Raw genomic sequence first — 21,598 nt, 5'->3', positions numbered from 1 at the left:
ATAGTTCCAACCAGCAAGATATTCTTTACTATTTTCCCATATCATCTATGCCTAATACACAACCATACATGCAGCACAATTTATATGCTGATAAAATTCAAGTTTATATATATATATATATATATATATATATATATATAAATCCGTGAGCAGAGTATTCTGGGAAGTCAGTGTAAGACCTCTCCCAAATTTGGCTAATTTTGTACTCCCTCATTTCTTTTTATGAAGCTCATATCCATAAATAGCTGTTATTCTCATATAAATTCTATCAAAAATGGAATCCCCAAATTACTCACAATTTTACTATTAATTAATGGCTGCTCATAACCCAGCACATCAAATCTTTATATTCCATCTCCCTTGACAAAAGAGATAATGTTCATAATCAAATTATATTTCTATTTTATTTTACGGATTCTCTGCATATTCAATCCTATCCACATAAAACTGTCCATTTCCAGACAGGCACACTGTCGGTGTCAACAATCTTGTAAGATTGATACACAAAACAATAAAAAAACACTAACATTGACACACAAAAATACACACACACATGCATTATGCGTATTTGTTTGCGTTGGAACTATTATTTACAGATCAAGATGGGTGTCAATTTTATTTCAATTTCATAAAATTTGTCCTTCAATTTTAGAAATGCTAATACACAAATGGACCAAAAAGTTTATTCTTAGAAAACCCCTATGATGTCACATTGAAATTACCCTTTCAGTTCCCACAATAATTTATCCAAATTTGACTACACACCCATTTATATGTCAGTCGACCACTGACCTATCAATCATGCGAAACAATAGTCCGAAATTCCCACCTGATCATCATGTGACCCTTGTCCCTTGGTTTAAAATTTGCAAAGCAATTGTTCCAACTTTGTAAATTTAAAATTGTGTGCCCAACATAAAAGATCCAATTTCGGCATGTGATCAATTAATTACTAATTTGCTTACAAGCAAAAGAAAAAATGAATAATTCTTGCTCCGAAAACTTTTCAGACCCAAGAATCATCGACAGTTATTCATGTTTGTCCAGTAATCGAATCTGTTGAGGCCAATCATCATTTGGGATTTGCAGCAATGAAGGCCTAATCATTGTCTGAGGTACCGGTACGCACTGGTACCCTTGATCTTGGTTTGCCCCATGACCATGTCCTCCTGTTGACATACGGACATCTTCTTCTCCAATGTCCCATCTTTCCACACTCGAAACACCGGTTTCTGTCGTTTCCTGGTCTGTGCACCTGTGCATTTGTATTGCTGGGCTGCATCTCTACATCCCTGGGTTGCCACTGCAATCTCTCGTTGTCTCCTGAAACACGAAAAAATTCTCTGTACCGTCCTTTTTGGGGAGACAACTGGAAATCAGATGGGACAACTGTCACTTTCATTCCTAATTTCGAGGGCAGTTGTGCATTTGTCTCCTCCACTGTATCCTGTATCCTTTTTATTTTAAGTTCTAGATCCGTTATCCGTTCTTGCTGTTCCCGTTGTCTGGATTCACCATCCCAAAGATGGAATGCAAGCCAGTCTACCGTTAGATTCTGTCTCTTCCTGGCTTTCAATCTTTGTTCCAATCTTTCCAATCGACTTCGCTCAAATGTACCATCTCTTGGAAACTCCTCATCATGTCCCTTTGTCCACAAATACCAATTCTCGACCTGCCTTATAGCTTCGGCACCATAACGGTCGTACATATGATGTGTACAAGTACCTTTTTGTGGAATCTCTGGTTGTCCTTGTGTATTCTTGCAGGCTCCATTTCCCATTCTGCCTTTTATCAAAGTAGCGTTGGATGTATTGTAGCTTGTTCCAGGTTCCTCTAAAGCTTCACTCGTACCTCCAGGAAGGATCTCTCCACCTGTTCACACGGTGATTTCCAGAGAGTCTCCCTCAGTTGTGGCTTTTGCACAATCCAATCTGACAGATCAGTATTTGCAGATGAGCCGGAGGGTCAGTATGAAATGGGTGAATCCTCAGGTGTCCGCTCTGTTGACGGGGAAATCACACAATGGTAACCGCACATATATATCTGTATATAAACTCACCACCTTGCTCAATTTTCCCAGGTTGTCTCCACATTGATAATATCTCGCAAAGATATCAAAGCTTCTTTCTTGAGACCGCATTTTCATCAATCAAACAATCAATATATTCAATTCAATTTATTCAGTTCAATTTATTCAGTTAAATTTATTCAATTAAATTCAATCAATTAGATTCAATCAATCAAGAATATCCAATCATATCATTCAACTTCTTCCATGATTGTCAAGAATATCCAATCATATCATTCAACTTCTTCCTGAGTGTGAAGAATATCCAATCATATCATTCAACCTCTTCCTGAGTGTGAAGAATATCCAATCATATCATTCAACTTGTTCCTGAGTGTGAAGAATATCCAATCATATCATTCAACTTCTTCCATAAGTGTGAAGAATATCCAATCATATCATTCAACCTCTTCGTGAGTGTGAAGAATATCCAATCATATCATTCAACTTCTTCCATAAGTGTGAAGAATATCCAATCATATCATTCAACTTCTTCCTGAGTGTGAAGAATATCCAATCATATCCTTCAACCTCTTCCATAAGTGTGAAGAATATCCAATCATATCATTCAACTTCTTCCTGAGTGTGAAGAATATCCAATCATATCATTCAACTTCTTCCTGAGTGTGAAGAATATCCAATCATATCATTCAACCTCTTCCTGAGTGTGAAGAATATCCAATCATATCATTCAACTTCTTCCTGAGTGTGAAGAATATCCAATCATATCATTCAACTTCTTCCTGAGTGTGAAGAATATCCAATCATATCATTCAACTTCTTCCTGAGTGTGAAGAATATCCAATCATATCATTCAACTTCTTCCTGAGTGTGAAGAATATCTAATCATATCATCTATGTACAGATCGCTAGAGAAAAAAAACACGAATAATAGATAAAACCGTGTGTAAGACCTCTCCCAAATTTTGTCCGCTCATTCACTTTTCCTGATTCGCATCAAGGATCTCCATCATCAGACAGCGTACTTAATTCCGCATTTTAATGAGAATTCAACAGGATTTTACGACTCAAAGGAAAAAGAACGAGCAGACCTTTTGCAGGACGATCGTTACAAAATCGTTACATATATTAAAGTATTTATAATGTCGACAAATCATATCTTAATTCTTACAAAATTTGGTTCTTTGAATAAATCACAGCACCGGGAGAACCAGCTCCAAAAATGGATCTTTGTGTTTATTCAGCACCCTAGTAATTGGTTCTTTGTGTACTAATTACACAGCACCCAGGCCCCGCTCATATGGATCTTTGTGCAGCGCTGCACAGCACCTGAGCAAAAGGGGTTTCATCTACATTTTCCTTATCCGGTGTACCATCCGTGATATTTGTTTGCTCATTCACTATTCCTGATTCGTCATCAAGGATCTCCATCATCACACAGCGTACTTAATTCCGCATTTTAATGAGAATTCAACAGGAATTTACGACTCAAAGGAAAAGAACGAGCAGACATTTTGCAGGACGATAACTGGAATTAGTCGTGAAAATATATCCCAAATACACAAGAATACACACCCACACAAATAAACAACATTTATTCCGTTTAACAGAACAAACATTTCCTCTATCATGACATGCATGTCTTCAAAATTATATGACCAAGAGAAAAAGTAAAATTAATTAAAAACTGCGGGCAGTGATGATCCGGGGACCATACCGCTCCATCCTGATTGGACGAGTGCGTGCTGGAGTCGTTAATAACGACAGTCCAGATCCGATTGTTCAAAATTTCAACTCAATCGATCGAAAAATGAACGCAGGGATGCATTTTAAAGGTGCAGTGGCACTAACTGAGTTGCCACGAATATGGCCACGAAATTGCCAATATGGCCAATATGACAGCCACAAAATATTTTCCTTAATCAATTGGCTCATAGCATAACCAATCTGCAAGTATTTCATCCAAAGATGTATCTCTGAGGACTTTTAATTAAATAAGTCATTTATAAATCAACGAGTTAATTTATTAAATGATTAATCAATAAATCAAAATTTTCCTTGACAGCCACATCACTTGGTCAGTGTCATGTCCAAATATCAGCTTCCTTACTCAAAAGGTGCCTGAGTTAATGTAATGTAATTACTGTAATAAGATTACTGCAATTACTGTAATGATTACTGTAATTACTGTAATTACCGGAACTGTAATTACTGTAATTACCTCAGGTAATTACTGTAATGTAATTACTGTAATTTAATAAGAAATGTAATTAATTAAATAAGTACTTCATTAATCGTTAATAATGAAATAATTCCTGAATTTTCATTCGATTTACTTGACATTCGAATGGGATTTATATATCCGTCAACTAGTTCAATCAACACCTATTTTATTCAACATAGGCCAAAAGTCAACAACAATTTGAAAAATCCTTAATTTTCATTCGATTCACTTGACATTCGAATGGGATTTATATATCCGTCAACTAGTTCAATCAACAACTATTTTATTCAACATAGGCCAAAAGTCAACAACAATTTGAAAAAGCCTTAATTTTCATTCGATTCACTTGACATTCGAATGGGATTTATATATCCGTCAACTAGTTCAATCAACAACTATTTTATTCAACATAGGCCAAAAGTCAACAACAATTTGAAAAATCCTTAATTTTCATTCGATTCACTTGACATTCGAATGGGATTTATATATCCGTCAACTAGTTCAATCAACAACTATTTTATTCAACATAGGCCAAAAGTCAACAACAATTTGAAAAATCCTTAATTTTCATTCGATTCACTTGACATTCGAATGGGATTTATATATCCCTCAACTAGTTCAATCAACAACTATTTTATTCAACATAGGCCAAAAGTCAACAACAATTTGAAAAATCCTTAATTTTCATTCGATTCACTTGTCATTCGAATGGGATTTATATATCCGTCAACTAGTTCAATCAACAACTATTTTATTCAACATAGGCCAAAAGTCAACAACAATTTGAAAAATCCTTAATTTTCATTCGATTCACTTGACATTCGAATGGGATTTATATATCCCTCAACTAGTTCAATCAACAACTATTTTATTCAACATAGGCCAAAAGTCAACAACAATTTAAAAAAGCCTTAATTTTCATTCGATTCACTTGACATTCGAATGGGATTTATATATCCGTCAACTAGTTCAATCAACACCTATTTTATTCAACATAGGCCAAAAGTCAACAACAATTTGAAAAAGCCTTAATTTTCATTCGATTCACTTGACATTCGAATGGGATTTATATATCCGTCAACTAGTTCAATCAACAACTATTTTATTCAACATAGGCCAAAAGTCCACAACAATTTGAAAAATCCTTAATTTTCATTCGATTCACTTGACATTCGAATGGGATTTATATATCCGTCAACTAGTTCAATCAACAACTATTTTATTCAACATAGGCCAAAAGTCAACAACAATTTGAAAAATCCTTAATTTTCATTCGATTCACTTGACATTCGAATGGGATTTATATATCCGTCAACTAGTTCAATCAACAACTATTTTATTCAACATAGGCCAAAAGTCCACAACAATTTGAAAAATCCTTAATTTTCATTCGATTCACTTGACATTCGAATGGGATTTATATATCCATCAACTAGTTCAATCAACAACTATTTTATTCAACATAGGCCAAAAGTCCACAACAATTTGAAAAATCCTTAATTTTCATTCGATTCACTTGACATTCGAATGGGATTTATATATCCCTCAACTAGTTCAATCAACAACTATTTTATTCAACATAGGCCAAAAGTCCACAACAATTTGAAAAATCCTTAATTTTCATTCGATTCACTTGACATTCGAATGGGATTTATATATCCGTCAACTAGTTCAATCAACAACTATTTTATTTAACATAGGCCAAAAGTCAACAACAAGTTGAAAAAGCCTTAATTTTCATTCGATTCACTTGACATTCGAATGGGATTTATATATCCGTCAACTAGTTCAATCAACAACTATTTTATTCAACATAGGCCAAAAGTCCACAACAATTTGAAAAATCCTTAATTTTCATTCGATTCACTTGACATTCGAATGGGATTTATATATCCGTCAACTAGTTCAATCAACAACTATTTTATTCAACATAGGCCAAAAGTCAACAACAATTTGAAAAAGCCTTAATTTTCATTCGATTCACTTGACATTCGAATGGGATTTATATATCCGTCAACTAGTTCAATCAACACCTATTTTATTCAACATAGGCCAAAAGTCAACAACAATTTGAAAAAGCCTTAATTTTCATTCAATTCACTTGACATTCGAATGGGATTTATATATCCGTCAACTAGTTCAATCAACAACTATTTTATTCAACATAGGCCAAAAGTCCACAACAATTTGAAAAATCCTTAATTTTCATTCGATTCACTTGACATTCGAATGGGATTTATATATCCCTCAACTAGTTCAATCAACAACTATTTTATTCAACATAGGCCAAAAGTCAACAACAATTTGAAAAAGCCTTAATTTTCATTCGATTCACTTGACATTCGAATGGGATTTATATATCCGTCAACTAGTTCAATCAACACCTATTTTATTCAACATAGGCCAAAAGTCAACAACAATTTGAAAAAGCCTTAATTTTCATTCGATTCACTTGACATTCGAATGGGATTTATATATCCGTCAACTAGTTCAATCAACAACTATTTTATTCAACATAGGCCAAAAGTCCACAACAATTTGAAAAATCCTTAATTTTCATTCGATTCACTTGACATTCGAATGGGATTTATATATCCATCAACTAGTTCAATCAACAACTATTTTATTCAACATAGGCCAAAAGTCAACAACAATTTGAAAAATCCTTAATTTTCATTCGATTCACTTGACATTCGAATGGGATTTATATATCCGTCAACTAGTTCAATCAACAACTATTTTATTCAACATAGGCCAAAAGTCCACAACAATTTGAAAAATCCTTAATTTTCATTCGATTCACTTGACATTTGAGTGTCCCCAAAACGTTGGAGCAAAACGTTGCAACAACGAAAGTGAAACGTTGTAGCGACGTTGTGGAAACGTTAGCAAAACTCAACATTTGAATGTTCCCAAAACGTTGGAGCAAAACGTTGCAACAACGAAAGTGAAACGTTGTAGCGACGTTGTGGAAACGTTAGCACAACCCAACATTGGAATGTTCCCAAAACGTTGGAGCAAAACGTTGCAACAACGAAAGTGAAACGTTGTAGCGACGTTGTGGAAACGTCAGCAAAACCCAACATTTAAATGTTCACAAAACGTTGGAGCAAAACGTTGCAACAACGAAAGTGAAACGTTGTGGCGACGTTGTGGAAACGTCAGCAAAACCCAACATTTAAATGTTCACAAAACGTTGGAGCAAAACGTTGCAACAACGAAAGTGAAACGTTGTGGCGAAGTTGTGGAAACGTCAGCAAAACCCAACATTTAAATGTTCACAAAACGTTGGAGCAAAACGTTGCAACAACGAAAGTGAAACGTTGTGGCGACGTTGTGGAAACATCAGCAAAACCCAACATTTAAATGTTCACAAAACGTTGGAGCAAAACGTTGCAACAACGAAAGTGAAACGTTGTGGAAACGTCAGCAAAACCCAACATTTAAATGTTCACAAAATGTTGGAGCAAAACGTTGCAACAACGAAAGTGAAACGTTGTGGCGACGTTGTGGAAACGTCAGCAAAACCCAACATTTAAATGTTCACAAAACGTTGGAGCAAAACGTTGCAACAACGAAAGTGAAACGTTGTGGCGACGTTGTGGAAACGTCAGCAAAACCCAACATTTAAATGTTCACAAAACGTTGCAACAACAAATGATCACAAGTAATTATCACATTGCAATGACCTCTAAACATTCCTAAACCAATATCCCATTAAAATCCCATTAAAATCCCATTAAAATCCCATATCTTGTCACCCTTTGCATTGTTGAAAGCAATTAATTCCATAACTCAATATTACCTCAATTTATATATACTAGGGCGTGCCCGCACGTACGTGCTTGCCCGTACGTGCTTGCAAAAAACATGCGTGCGAACAACAACAACAAAAAACTTTGAAACCACGTGGCAGTAACGACCACAGAACCCCCCCCCCCCTCTATTTACATGAAATGGTTTGGTCCATTCGCAAAGCCAAAGCGAACGACCACAGAACCCCCCCCCCCCCCCCCTTCTATTTACATGAAATGGTTTGGTCCATTCGCAAAGCCAAAGCGAACGGCTTGCGAGTACGGTGACCATACCTTGGGACCCACTTGTCCGATTAATTTCAAACCTTGAAAAGGCACATCCTCGGGTCCCCAGCAATATACCTGGCAAGTTTCAAGTATATCGGACCGGTAGTTTGTCGAGAAACAGCGGTCGCAAACAGACAGACCGACACACACACCGAGATTACTGGAATTATAGATAGATAAAAATCCGATCCCATTAAAACCTTCAGACAAACCACTAGCAATATTATTCCTAGGACTAAAATTACCAGGACCATTATCAAACATTTATCAAAATATTAGGACCATCATCACACCAATGAATGACTCAATCCTTTAATGACTACATCCAAACCCAGACATTTTGAGTTCCGTAACTTTAATACTTCAAATTTTCCATTCCTTCCCTTCCTGATCCTTCGATGTAGGGATGGGTTCTTTTTAGGATCATGTTGCATCGAGCATTATTTTCCAAAACAGTGTGAACATTAAACCACACCAAAACCTCTGACATCCCACCATTAACACCTATTGTAAGCGTGCCGAATCAGTAAGCATCACCCCTCCTATGAGCCTCGACCAGAGGGTGGTTGTTACTCACAAACACTCGTCGCTAGCTGTTCCATTGTCTGCCGATTCCCACTCTGCTGCCGATTTCCACTAGCTGTTTTATTTCTCTGAGCTCATGAAAGTGGTGACAATGGGTGGTCTGCCATTGCTCTTCCACAAAAGAGTCGTTCCAAAGATATAAGCCGTTTTGTCGCAATACCATAAATTGGAATGAGGTAAAAATATATATATATAAATATAATTCCATTTCCCGGTTCCCTGTCGCACGCCGAGCAAGTCGCGTGCTTTGAACAAGTGCAAAAAAAAAAAAAAAAAAAAATTCTTTACCGGCCTTACACGTCTTGGAAGCAAATGGTCGCATGGTGCATGCATGCTCCGTTTGCTCCCAGGTCACAGTAAGGCCTTTAATGACCAGCGCCGACCTTGTGCATTTTATTTAGACAGCGCAAAAAATACGTATTTACAGAAATCATTTAGGAAAACACGAATAATAGCTACAGTCGTTTATCGAAGTACCATTCGTGATGGGTCACGCCACCTATCGCGGCATCGGTGCGCACGGAACCCCCAGAACCACCTTCTCCCCCATGTATGTACAAAACTATTTCCAAGTTCGTAAATCATATTGGACAAAAACAAGCCACACTCACCTTTTAAAGACTTGTTTGTACAATTGATGTCAGCGGTGCCTCCAAATTGTAGGGGAAGTATTCGGGAGACTCAAGACTCCAATGACCGGACACAGGTTTTACAAAAGGTCTGGTTTATTAACTGGTTATTCACTTCATTCCAATTACCAAATATCAGCTTAATTCAATGGACCAGGTTAACTCTTTTCGCATGGTCCTTCTCGTTCGGCCGATGTTCCTCCGCCACTCCCGTCGGGCAGAGGGTCTGATGATGAGGAGTGCTCGTCCGTTCCGTCGGTCAGAGCTCCTGGTGACAAGTCCTCTCGACTCAACGTTTGCTCTCGTTTATATGGACAAACTGGACTTAATCCCCTGTCCGCTGAACGTTAATCCTTTCTCCGCTAATGCCCCGAGGTCATGCATGCACCAAGTCCTGGCATCAGCTCGCTCCCCTCCTGCTGTGAGTTCCATTTACCAAACGATAGGGGGGTGCTCCAGCCAGGGGCTGTGACCAGGTGGACAAGAGATTATCATGTTCGGGCACATTCCTGACACTCATTTACGAACTCGTCTTTCACAGAGTTTGCAGGTAAAATGTATCTGCTTCGTTACCAGTGTTAATTAATAAGTTACCAGTGCCAAGAGATAAGTTACACTGAGTTACACTTCCACAGTGCTATATTCGTTACTGGCGCGTCTGGCTGCGCCGGGGACATGTATGGCCAACGCCTCTTCCTCTCTCCCCTGGCGTGCACGTTCCTGACCAATCAGTATACATATTTACAAATAGTTGTTAAAAATAGCGAATAATCGTTAAAAAAAATTAAAAAGAAAAAAAATCGCTTTTTTACTGCTCCTGCCACAGCATATCTGCTCGTCCATCGTAACCAAATCAAAATAAAGGGAGCTCACCATAGGAATACTATAGGAATACCATAGAAGTCTCAACCATAGGAACTCAACAATTTTGAATCAGCAAACAAAAAGGAACGAGCAGATATTGGACGCAGACCATTAAACTGCAATCACTTATGAAATATATACAAAATTCACACGAAATGAACAGAAATACACACAAAAGCACACGAAATACACAAAATCCATATTTCAGTTTTACATGACTGAACGAATGCAGCACCCTTTCTCTTAACGCCCCAGGGGGTCCGTTAGTGGCTCTTTGAACTCGTAGAATGTACCGGAAAAAAAAACTAGAGAAAAAAGAAAAAAAGAAATTTTTTGGGGGAAATTTGGAAAAAGAAAAGAAAAAAAATCGTCATGATTTCTGAAATGTTCCAGGGTTTCTACACACCTTAAAGACCCCGAGGGGGACCAGCGGTCCTCCCACGAAGAGGTATGCCTCGTGGTGTTCCCACCTACCACATAACACATACACAGAAAAAACGAAACAACTGCACAAAAACTGAACAATTTCGCAGGTTCTCATCGTACTGCACAGATGACAAAAGGCTTACCTTGTTCACCTGGTCTTGTACCACCTGGGCAGTCGATCCTCAATGGGCCACCAATTTGTAATATAATTCTTTGATCTACTACTAAACTCCAACTGAAACTCCAAGAAACTTGTTTCAACAAAATCAATGTTTTATTGACTTTAGAGAGTTTGTTGTATAAATAAAACGTACTAATTCTAGATCTTAACGACGTCATTCTGCAGGTCTTTGTTGGAGCTCGCACTTCTTGTCAGCTGAACAGTTCTTCAGTTGCTCAAACAGTTGCACACACACTCTCCAGTTGCTCTCCCAGTTCCACTGAACTTCCAGTTGCTCTCTCGGTTATAAAGCAAAAACTCCTTTGATCTTATGAGCCTTGGTATTCAGGGGTCAACCAGGAAAATAGTCCCCCAGATATAGATGCCCCGAGGCATCTGTTTCCCATCCATAGAGCCATGTTTGGCTCCATGAGACCGGTGCCTATCGAGGGAGGTCACTTGCCCATGACCTGGAGGGAAGGAATTGCCCAGCGCCTGGGTTTGAAGAGATGACAAAAGCTATTCCATAGATAGCGCATTTCTGTCCTAGCTCCATAAATGGAACAAAGGCTATTTTGACAGAAACAGATGCTGTCTTTAATTATCCTGGCTCCAGTCCCAAGGCTTTTGCTCAGCTGCACAGTAAAACATATTCCATTTTACACAAGATCACATTGAGATGTAATTTTAGCAATATTGTCAATATGAATATTTATTCCACACAGTGCATACGGACTCCTCCTTCCCGGACGTAGAATGGTACTGTACGTAATGCATAATACCAAAATGGTTACATAATACATCATAGCTAATACGCAGGAGCTTTGCAGTATCCAACACCGGTGATATATTTGAAAAGTGCACCAGACTCGGTAGCATAATGGTTCCGCCATCCATTCTGAATATGGGAAGCCATGGGCAGTTAAAATAGGGTTGCCATACCTCCAGTTTTCCCCGGACACTGTCCTCCTTTTCGGTCCTTGAATGTCCGTCCGGCCAGCAAATAAAGGTGCTATTAATTTACAAGCTCGTGTGAGCTTGGACAAGCACAATAAAGTGGTTCGAGTAGATAGCTCATCACGCTCATACACAAAATTGAAGGACTCTGAAAGGAAAGGACTCACTATATGTAAAGAGACACATTGATATTTCAATCATTATAACTGATTTTTGAGGACATATCACTTATCGATACTCAATGTAGATGACATGTGGTATACATATATATATATATATATATATATATATATATATATATATATATATATATATATATATATATATACTCCCAACCGCATCCAGGCGACTCCATATAATGATATAATGAGTGGATACCAGAGGTAATGTGCCGTGTGGCAGGCGGTGCTTATCGCTCCCATTAAGGTAGAGCGATAGCTGGATGAGATACCTTAATGGCGGTTCACCACTGATGGTATGGAGTCGCATAATGACTCATATATAAGTATGCGGTATCCCATCCAGCATTATATATATATATATATATATATATATATATATATATATATATATATATATATATATATATATATATATATATATATATATATATATATATATATATATATATAACATTAATACAACATGAGTTGGAAGCTACTCTTGCAGATACATCCCCTCCATATATGTATAAAATCACCCCCTCCACATGTATATTCGCAGGGGATACATTCCTGGAAAATCCGCGAATTGCGAAACCCACGAATAGCGGGGCATTGTTTCAATGGAAAAAGGGGGGATAGGTTACCGAGTCACATGAAAACGCATGTTTGCGTCCATGAAAACGCAAACAAAGCACATAGCAGTGAATGTATGGTACTGTACTCTACTCTACTGTACTGTATAAGTAGGTCAGGCTCACGGCTTGTATAAGATTTTTTTTGTGTACATCCACCTGCTTTTTGCATGATTGGTAAAAGATGGGTTTTATGTATTTGTCAAGCTGGTGGCTTGTGAAATTTTTTTTTGCGCCCTTGAAAAACCCGAATTCGCCTAACATGGCCACGAATAGGGGGAAAAAACCACGATTTCGCGGAACACAGCCATGAAAAGAAAAAAAACCACGATTTCGCGGAACACAGCCATGAAAAGAAAAAAACCACGATTTCACGGTACACAGCCATGAAAAAAAAAAAAACCGTGAATTTGCGGGACACGGCCATGAAAAGAAAAGAAAAACCGCGATTTTGCGGAACACAGCCATGAAAAAAATAAAACCATGATTTTGCGGAACACAGCCATGAAAAGAAAAAAAAAACGATTTCACGGAACACAGCCATGAAAAGAAAAAAAAACCACGATTTTGCGGAAGACTGTCATGAAAAGAAAAAAAACCATGATTTTGCGGAACACAGCCATGAAAAGAAAAAAAAACACAATTTCGCAGAACACAGCCATGAAAAGAAAAAAAAACACGATTTCACGGAACACGGCCATGAAAAGAAAAAAAAACCGTGAATTTGCAGGACACAGCCATGAAAAGAAAAAAAAAAACGCGATTTCGCGGAACACAGCCATGAAAAGAAAAAAAAACCACGATTTCGCAGAACACAGCCATGAAAAGAAAAAAACAATGATTTTGCGGAACACAGCCATGAAAAGAAAAAAAACCGTGAATTTGCGGGACACAGCCATGAAAAGAAAAAAAACCGTGAATTTGCGGAACACAGCCATGAAGAGAAAAAAAACCCCACAATTTTGCGGAACACAGCCATGAAAAGAAAGAAAACCACGATTTTGCGGAACACAGCCACAAAAAGAAAAAAACCCGCGAATTTGCGGGACACAGCCATCAAAAGAAAAAAAAACCACGATTTCGCAGAACACAGCCATGAAAAGAAAAGAAAAACACGATTTCAAGGGACATTTTTCCGCAAATAGATAAACATGTCGCATTTTATCAACCGTGAATACATGGATTCCGCTAATAGTGGAACTGTGAATAGCGGGTCCAACCGTATATGTTTATATTTATTACTTGCAAAATCGAAGATTTTTCAAGTATATTGGTCGGTTCCGTTTGTGGTTCTGTCTGTTTGTCTGTTTGTTTGTCACCGGCCTACAGGTCACAATTTTCAACCGATATTCACGAAACTTCACCAAATGGTAGAGTTGGTCAAAAGAGGATTGCGGATTGCGGATTAGTGGTGTTGCGGATTCGGGGGTCGGCGCTCCCCTTACCAAAGGGGGGTTAATCCCCTCGTCTTTTAAGCTGGCCGTCGCCCAATCCTCGAAATTATAACGCTCCTTTCTGGTCGAGATTGGCCAGGGTGATTGGTCAATGGAGGTCCCAAATACCTGAGTGCCAATCTCTCCACAAAGCAGGGAGATAATTCCCGCTCGGACCACGGACAAGATGGAATTTGCCGAGCGGTTAGCAATCCGAAGCCCGTGCCATTAACAAAAGGACTAACCCGATCCTGAGCGGTTGGCCAAATCGTGCCGCGGGTACCCAATGGACAGAAAAGACTAAGACGATCGAATGAAAGAAGAAACCAAAGTGTAAAGGAAGAACACAGGAATTTATTAACAACAATAATTGAAGAGGAAACGAAAGGAAGACTGTACTTGGGAAGAAGAAGAAGCAGAACACAGTGCAGTCTTAAACAGTCTTAATTATCACACCCCAGGACGACACAAACCGACTTACACGTAGGGGTAATGATGGCAGGGAAGGAAGGTCCAAGCAGATGGACAGCGTGGGCCCCGGCTCCGATCCATGCTCCACCACGGTCCACGCTCCGGTTCCGATCCACGCTCCGGTTCCGCGGTGAAACCCGTCAGACAGCGCTGTTCGTGTCTTGTTGGAACACGAGCGGACCTTATTTGTCGGGGTTCATATATCAGGGAAGGTATTCGGCTTTCTCCCTCTCTCTCCCAACATGCATGAATTGCCGAAGTTCAACAGAAGTCCCCGGGGAAGTTTTACGCGCAGCTCCAGCCAGAAGTCCGTGGCGAGAAACAGTCCAACAAGTAGTCCGTCAAAGGGCTCTGCGCTCGCGGTTATATAACGCTGGTCCAGATTAAGCCGCGCTTCATAGGGCTACGCCCACTAGCGAGCTCACCTCAGCCCTGGTTGGTTGGCGAGGGCTCGCTGGCTCCACCTTTGATGACGAGTTGACAGGGGGGCCACGCCTCCTCCCGGGCCTCCGCCCTTCTTCTCCAGCTTGACCGCGTGCGTAATGGCGTTTTGAGCCAGGCAGCGAACGCTGCTGGGCGAGCAGAGGCGCATACCACAATTTGGAGAGAGTCAAGCCGCAAAATGAATGGAATTGAAGGACCTATCTTATTTAATTAATGCAACGCAGATTCAAACTTTTGGAAACAGAGCCTTACCTAAAACACATACTCATGAAATAACTAGAGTTCCTATGGTGCCCTACATGTTGTATATGGACTAATTAGGGTGCGACCTTTAACCTTTAGAAGATGGGAATATTTTCAGGGAATTATTTACAATGGATTATTATTTACAAGTGCCGGTTCTAAAAACCTTAACACTTTCCCTTTCTCCAGGCCTGGCCTGGGCCGATTCACAAGGGATATCTTTTACAATTATGTGTGACACTTAGGTGTAGTTACCCTCTCGTGTTAACCTCACCCTGAGTGCGACATTTTTAAAACTAGATATGTCCCGCCTGCTGCGTTGCATTCTACCTGGCAGACTCACGCCCACAGTCTAACCGAATTGCGGAATTAATTTTCAAACTAAACATTTAGCCGGTGGGGAGCATTATTTACAAAGACACGACTACTATTTGGATTATTTACAACGAAAACCCAGGACCTGTCTTTTGGGAAGACAAAAGCAGAGCTTTTGAAAAGAGGAAAGGTCATGCACTGCACTGTATGCAGTCAAGACTACTATTTAGTGCAAAAACCATACCCACATGCACAGAAACGCACAATCAGATAATAAAGTGCACTAAAAAGGACATAAAGCACCACCATGCACGAAAAGCACCTATAAGCACCACCATAAGCACAGTCATACATTTTAAATAAATGAACTGGCGTCTTCTCTGCTGGGCCGATGGCTGCTGGGCCGATGTTTCTTGGTGTTTCCTTGCTTGCTACCTATTTGATAAATAAATAAAAAAATCAACCCGCGTCCACTTCTTTTTAATTAGGGCCAGCAGGGCCAACTGAGGTGGTCCACCTGTATGGCTAGGTGCCACCTTGACCGTGGTCCGCAAGCAAGATGCTGGCAGCAATGGTCGACCCCAGCAGAGGTGCCAGGCCACAGAACGTGTGGTCCATATATTGTGCTAGGCCACAAAACGTGTGGTCTATGAGTGGGCTTGGCCACAGAACGTGTGGTCCATAGGTGGTGTACCGGTCCAGGCAGGCAAGCAGCGAGGGTGCGGGCACACAACTGCGACACCTGCACACTTTCCCTTCGGCAAACAAAGACCACGGTCCATGAGCGGGGAAGGAAGACAAAGCAGGGTTAGCAGGGTGCAAGGGCGCAAGGGTACACATCAACACAAGGCAATGCGACATGAAGGGCGCGGGAGAGCGAGCTGAGAAAACTTGTCCCTAGCATTCATCCCCCCATGTCAGCCTATCCTACCCCTTGCCCCTCCCCGTATCTACACAATTTACAAATCAGTCGCTAACGTCCTGTCTCCCATATCTCCCCTAATCCAAATTGGTCATCAATCCCTCCTAAGGAGGAAGAGAGCAATTAAACACAATGTCTCACCCACGTCACGATGCGTCTCACAACCAACCAAACATTTGCAAAAACTGGTGTGGAGTCTTCTCACCTCGGTGAGTGGATGCAGATGGTGTGAAGAGATTTTCTCCTATCCACCTTCTAAATGACATCACCACACTTTACACTACCCGGGGTCTTTCCCTGCCAAACCATTGGCCATCTTTACTCTATGTGGTTCTAAGAACAGAACTCCCATTGAACATACTGTGGTGCTCTCCAATTTGGGGTCTCACTCCCCCGATTCTACTCCCTGTGCCCTCACACAATTTCAGGGCTGGGTCGTGTGGCTCACCAGCAGGTCCGCTCACCTGCACACCTCCGCCACTGAACGTCGCTACCCGAGCTTACCTGCTCCTCACCCTAACCTACCTGGGGGAAGGCCCTCTGGCTCTCTCACCCCCTACCGCCCTCTCTGGCGTCGGGCTACCCGGGTCCTCTCCTGGGATCCCGGGCCCCATTAGACTCTAAACTGGCTCCCAGAGCCTACCTGCGGCCTCACCTTGCCGACAGACTAACAGTGGTGGAGTGCCCAACCCATCATTCTCACTAACAGGCCACAGGCCTAGCCAATTTCATCTCACTAATGCACCCAACACAACACTTCTGTGCAACTACCCGCACCACAGATGCCAATATCCAACCACAATTTACCTACTTCCTCTACCTACTTTTAAACTACCCTCCCTGGGTACTCATGGGGGGGTCCATCCTTCCCCCACTCACTCCTTCGCACCATACACTCCACACTACTCATTCCACACTCCACTCACTCCACACCATTGATTCCACACACCCCTTCTCCACTTGCACACCGTGCAAGTCAATGCACTCCATACATAATGACACACATCCTCAATACTCTTCCAATACGTTTTCACACACACAGCATCATCTAGCTATCTATTGCCCTTCTAAGATTAGTGCTTCCCGTCATCCCTTAAAACTATGCACTCCCCCGTCGTTATCATCCAACTAATCTGTTCTATGTCCCCACTACTTGTACAACGTCCCTACTTAAATCGCAAGTCCCCTATTGTCATCTCTAGGTCCCTAATCATTAACCTAACCCTCCCGGGCTAGGTTTTCACCGCCATACCCCATAAACTAAAGCTCATGTGCCCCCACGTACTGATGGGAGGGATGGTAGATTTACCATCCCTCCACACCATATACCATTTGCCATGCTATCGCCATTAGTCCACTGTGCTACGAGCCTCGGTGCGGGAAATACATTCTCATAGCTCGACTTCGAAAAGCCGGCTATCTGTGTGGATGGTCAGTCTCCTGTAGGTTGGGTCCGTCCTGCATCGATTCTGGGGAGGAGGCATACTCCGTCCGAGATTCCAAGGTCCATCTGGGCGCGGAGCCTTGCGGTCTCCGGCCCGATGACCCAACCTCACCTGGTTGGAACACCGCCCCCGCTAGGGGGCACAGGTCCGACCTGGCCTTTCTCCCCCGGAATCGCGCCGATCGCCTGAACGACGCGGCCCCGACCATACAGGGCGGGACCCGGCCCGAATCGTGCACGGCGCTCTGTGCAGGAGCAACGCGACTACGATCCCGGCCGGCCATCACAGCACACAAAGAGCATCATGCCCCGAGCGCTCGCATCGGCTATACGTCGGCCTAAACGCTGCCCCGGTCAACGTCGATGCTTCCCTCGCATGCTCACACCACTCGTTCCTTCTCTCTCTCATACATTCCCTGCACTCTATCACCACACTCTCTGTTACACACCACTCCTCGGTTGCACACCTCTCCCCCGTTACATACTCCGTAACACTCACGGGTGTGCACTCTCTTGCACACCCGCTCAGCGCACACCTGCCCACGGGTGTGCAATCCCCTGTCGCACACCCAATCACACGCTACACAACCAACTCAGGTGTGCATTCTCGCACACTCGCCACAACCAACTCACACTCCGTGTCACTCTCACCCTCACACATACACTCCGTCGTGCATTCTCCCTCACTCTCGACAACACACTCGTGCTCCAGCGCCATTCGCACATGCGCCATTTCCACTCACACAGCGCACCACGGACCTCCCACATATGCCCGCGGTACGCTGGGATCCCAAGCGCGCGAAAATACTTTTCACGCCAAACATTCTCCTGCAAAATCTTTTTGCACCATACACCACCCTACTAACCTTTGGGATCCTCCTCTCCACACGCACCTGCAAATCTTTATAAGGATTAGCAAGTACGGCATCAGGATGCGAATACAGACTTTGAGTATGTTCCATTTCTCCCTCCAATTCATGCTCCACCTCTGCCGTCTCTCCAATTCCAATTTCGACTATAATTCCTTTGATTTATTTTTCCTCGACGACCGCTGGGGCTAATAAAATAAAATGTTCTAATTCTGCGGTCGCCGGCTTTCCCATACCCCGGGTCGCGATTTCTATACCCGTCCACGTGACTTCGCTCTGCTCAACGTCGCTCAATCCGCGCTCCTCTAGTCGCGCTACCTCGTCGCATACAAATGCGACCTCCTCACCTGCCCTGCTGTTAACCTCCCTCTCAATCTGTTTTATTTCATACGTGGCTTTGTCCCTCGCTAGCTCCTCGTTAATTTCTCGGGCTTGGCCAACCAAGTCCTTCAATTTGCCCCCCAATCTGCTTCCGAATCCCCCCAATTTGCTTCCTAGCCCCCCAATTTGACTTCCCAATTGCTCACTATTGGCCCTCATTTCTCCCATCTCCTTACTCAATCCCCCAATTTGGTTTTCTAATTGCTCACTGGTACCCCTTGCTTCGTCCCTCATTTCCTGACTGATTCGCTCACTCCGGGCATTTATCCTTTGCTCTGACTCCATCATACAAGCCCTGAATTGTGCCATAAGGACTTGCAGATACACAACCCCTACCTGCGCAGCGGGCACGGCCCCCGCCGCCACGTGCGAGGTGCCGCCATTTTGTGCTCCTGCAACCCCCTCTACCGCACCTTCATTATCTTCCTCCTCCATTACTCCCACCTCTTCCCTGGGGTCCTGGGTTGCCTCTAACTCCTCATTTCCCCCCACCGGCATCCGATCGCCTTGGGTATCCATGGCACGACTATAATTTGGATGTTAAATAAAAATTTCAGCCACTCGAAATTTTGACCAAATTTTTCAGATGTATTAAAATTTGGTTCAGGTCCAATCCCACTCCCCGACACCAATTGTTGCGAATTCGGGGTTCAGAACTCCCGCTACCAAGGGGGGGGGGGGGGAGTGTATCCCCTTGTCTTTTAAGCTGGCCGTCCCCCAATCCTGGAAATTATAACGCTCCTTTCCGGTCGAGATTGGCCAGGGTGATTGGTCAATGAAGGTCCCACATACCTGAGTGCCAATCTCTCTGCAAACCAGGGAGATAATTCCCGCTCAGACCACGGACAAGATGGAATTTGCTGAGCGGTTAGCAATCCGAAGCCTGAGCCATTAACAAAAGGACTAACCCGATCCTGAGCGGTTGGCAAAATCGTGCCGCGGTACCCAATGGACAGAAAAGACTAAGACGATCGAATGAAAGAAGAAACCAAAGTGTAAAGGAAGAACACAGGAATTTATTAACAACAATAATAATTAAAGAGGAAATGAAAGGAAGAATGTACAAGGGAAGAAGAAGAAGCAGAACACAGTGCAGTCTTAAACAGTCTTAATTATCACGCCCCAGGACGACACAAACAGACTTACACATAGGGGTAATGATGGCAGGGAAAGAAGGTCCAAGCAGATGGACAGCGTGGGCCCCGGCTCCGATCCACGCTCCACCCCGGTCCACGCTCCGGTTCCGATCCACGCTCCAGTTCCGTGTCAAAACCCGGCAGGCAGCGCTGTTTGTGTCTTGTTGGAACGCGAGCGGACCTTATTTGTCGGGGTTCATATATCGGGGAAGGTATTTGACTTTCTCCCTCTCTCTCTCAAAATGCATGAAGTGCCGAAATTCAACAGAAGTCCCCGGGGAAGTTTTACGCGCAGCTCCAGCCAGAAGTCCGTGGCGAGAAGCAGTCCAACAAGTAGTCCCTCAAAGGGCTATGCGCTCACGGTTATATAACGCTGGTCCAGATTAAGCCACGCTTCATAGGGCTATGCCCACAAGCGAGCTCACCTCAGCCCTGGTTGGTTGGCGTGGGCTCGCTGGCTCCACCTTTGATGACGAGTTGACAGGGGGGCCACGCCTCCTCCCGGCGCTCCGCCCTTCTCCAGCTTGACCGCATGTGTAATGGCGTTTTGAGCCAGGCAGCGAACGCTGCTGGGCGAGCAGAGGCGCGTACCACAATTTGGAGAGAGTCAAGCCGCAAAATGAATGGGATTGAAGGACCTATCTTATTTAATTAATGCAACGCAGATTCAAACTATTGGAAACAGAGCCTTACCTAAAACACATACTAATGAAATAACTAGAGTTCCTATGGTGCTCTCCGTGTTGTATATGGACTAATTAGGGTGCGACTTTTAACCTTGAGAAGATGGGAATATTTACAAGGAATTATTTACAATGGATTATTATTTACAAGTGCCGGTTCTAAAAACCGTAACAATATTTATTACTTGCAAAATCGAAGATTTTTCAAGTATATTGGTCGGTTCCGTTTGTGGTTCTGTCTGTTTGTCTGTTTATTTGTCACCGGCCTACAGGTCACAATTTTCAACCGATCTTCACGAAACTTCACCAAATGGTAGAGTTCGTCAAAAGCAAGAAGCCTATTGTTTTTGGGGTCAATAAGTCAAAAGGTCAACATAGGCCAAAGGTCACCAACTTTGCTAAATTTCTAAAATCCTCAATTTTCATCCGATTGACTTGAAATTTGAAACGAACTTGCATATCTGGTCACTGAATTCAACCACGCAGTATTTTTGAAGTCAACATC

Source organism: Myxine glutinosa, chromosome 4, assembly GCF_964187855.1.
Source record: "Myxine glutinosa chromosome 4, kmMyxGlut1.1, whole genome shotgun sequence".
NCBI classification, from domain to species: domain Eukaryota; kingdom Metazoa; phylum Chordata; class Myxini; order Myxiniformes; family Myxinidae; genus Myxine; species Myxine glutinosa.
This window is presented reverse-complemented; position numbering follows the sequence as displayed.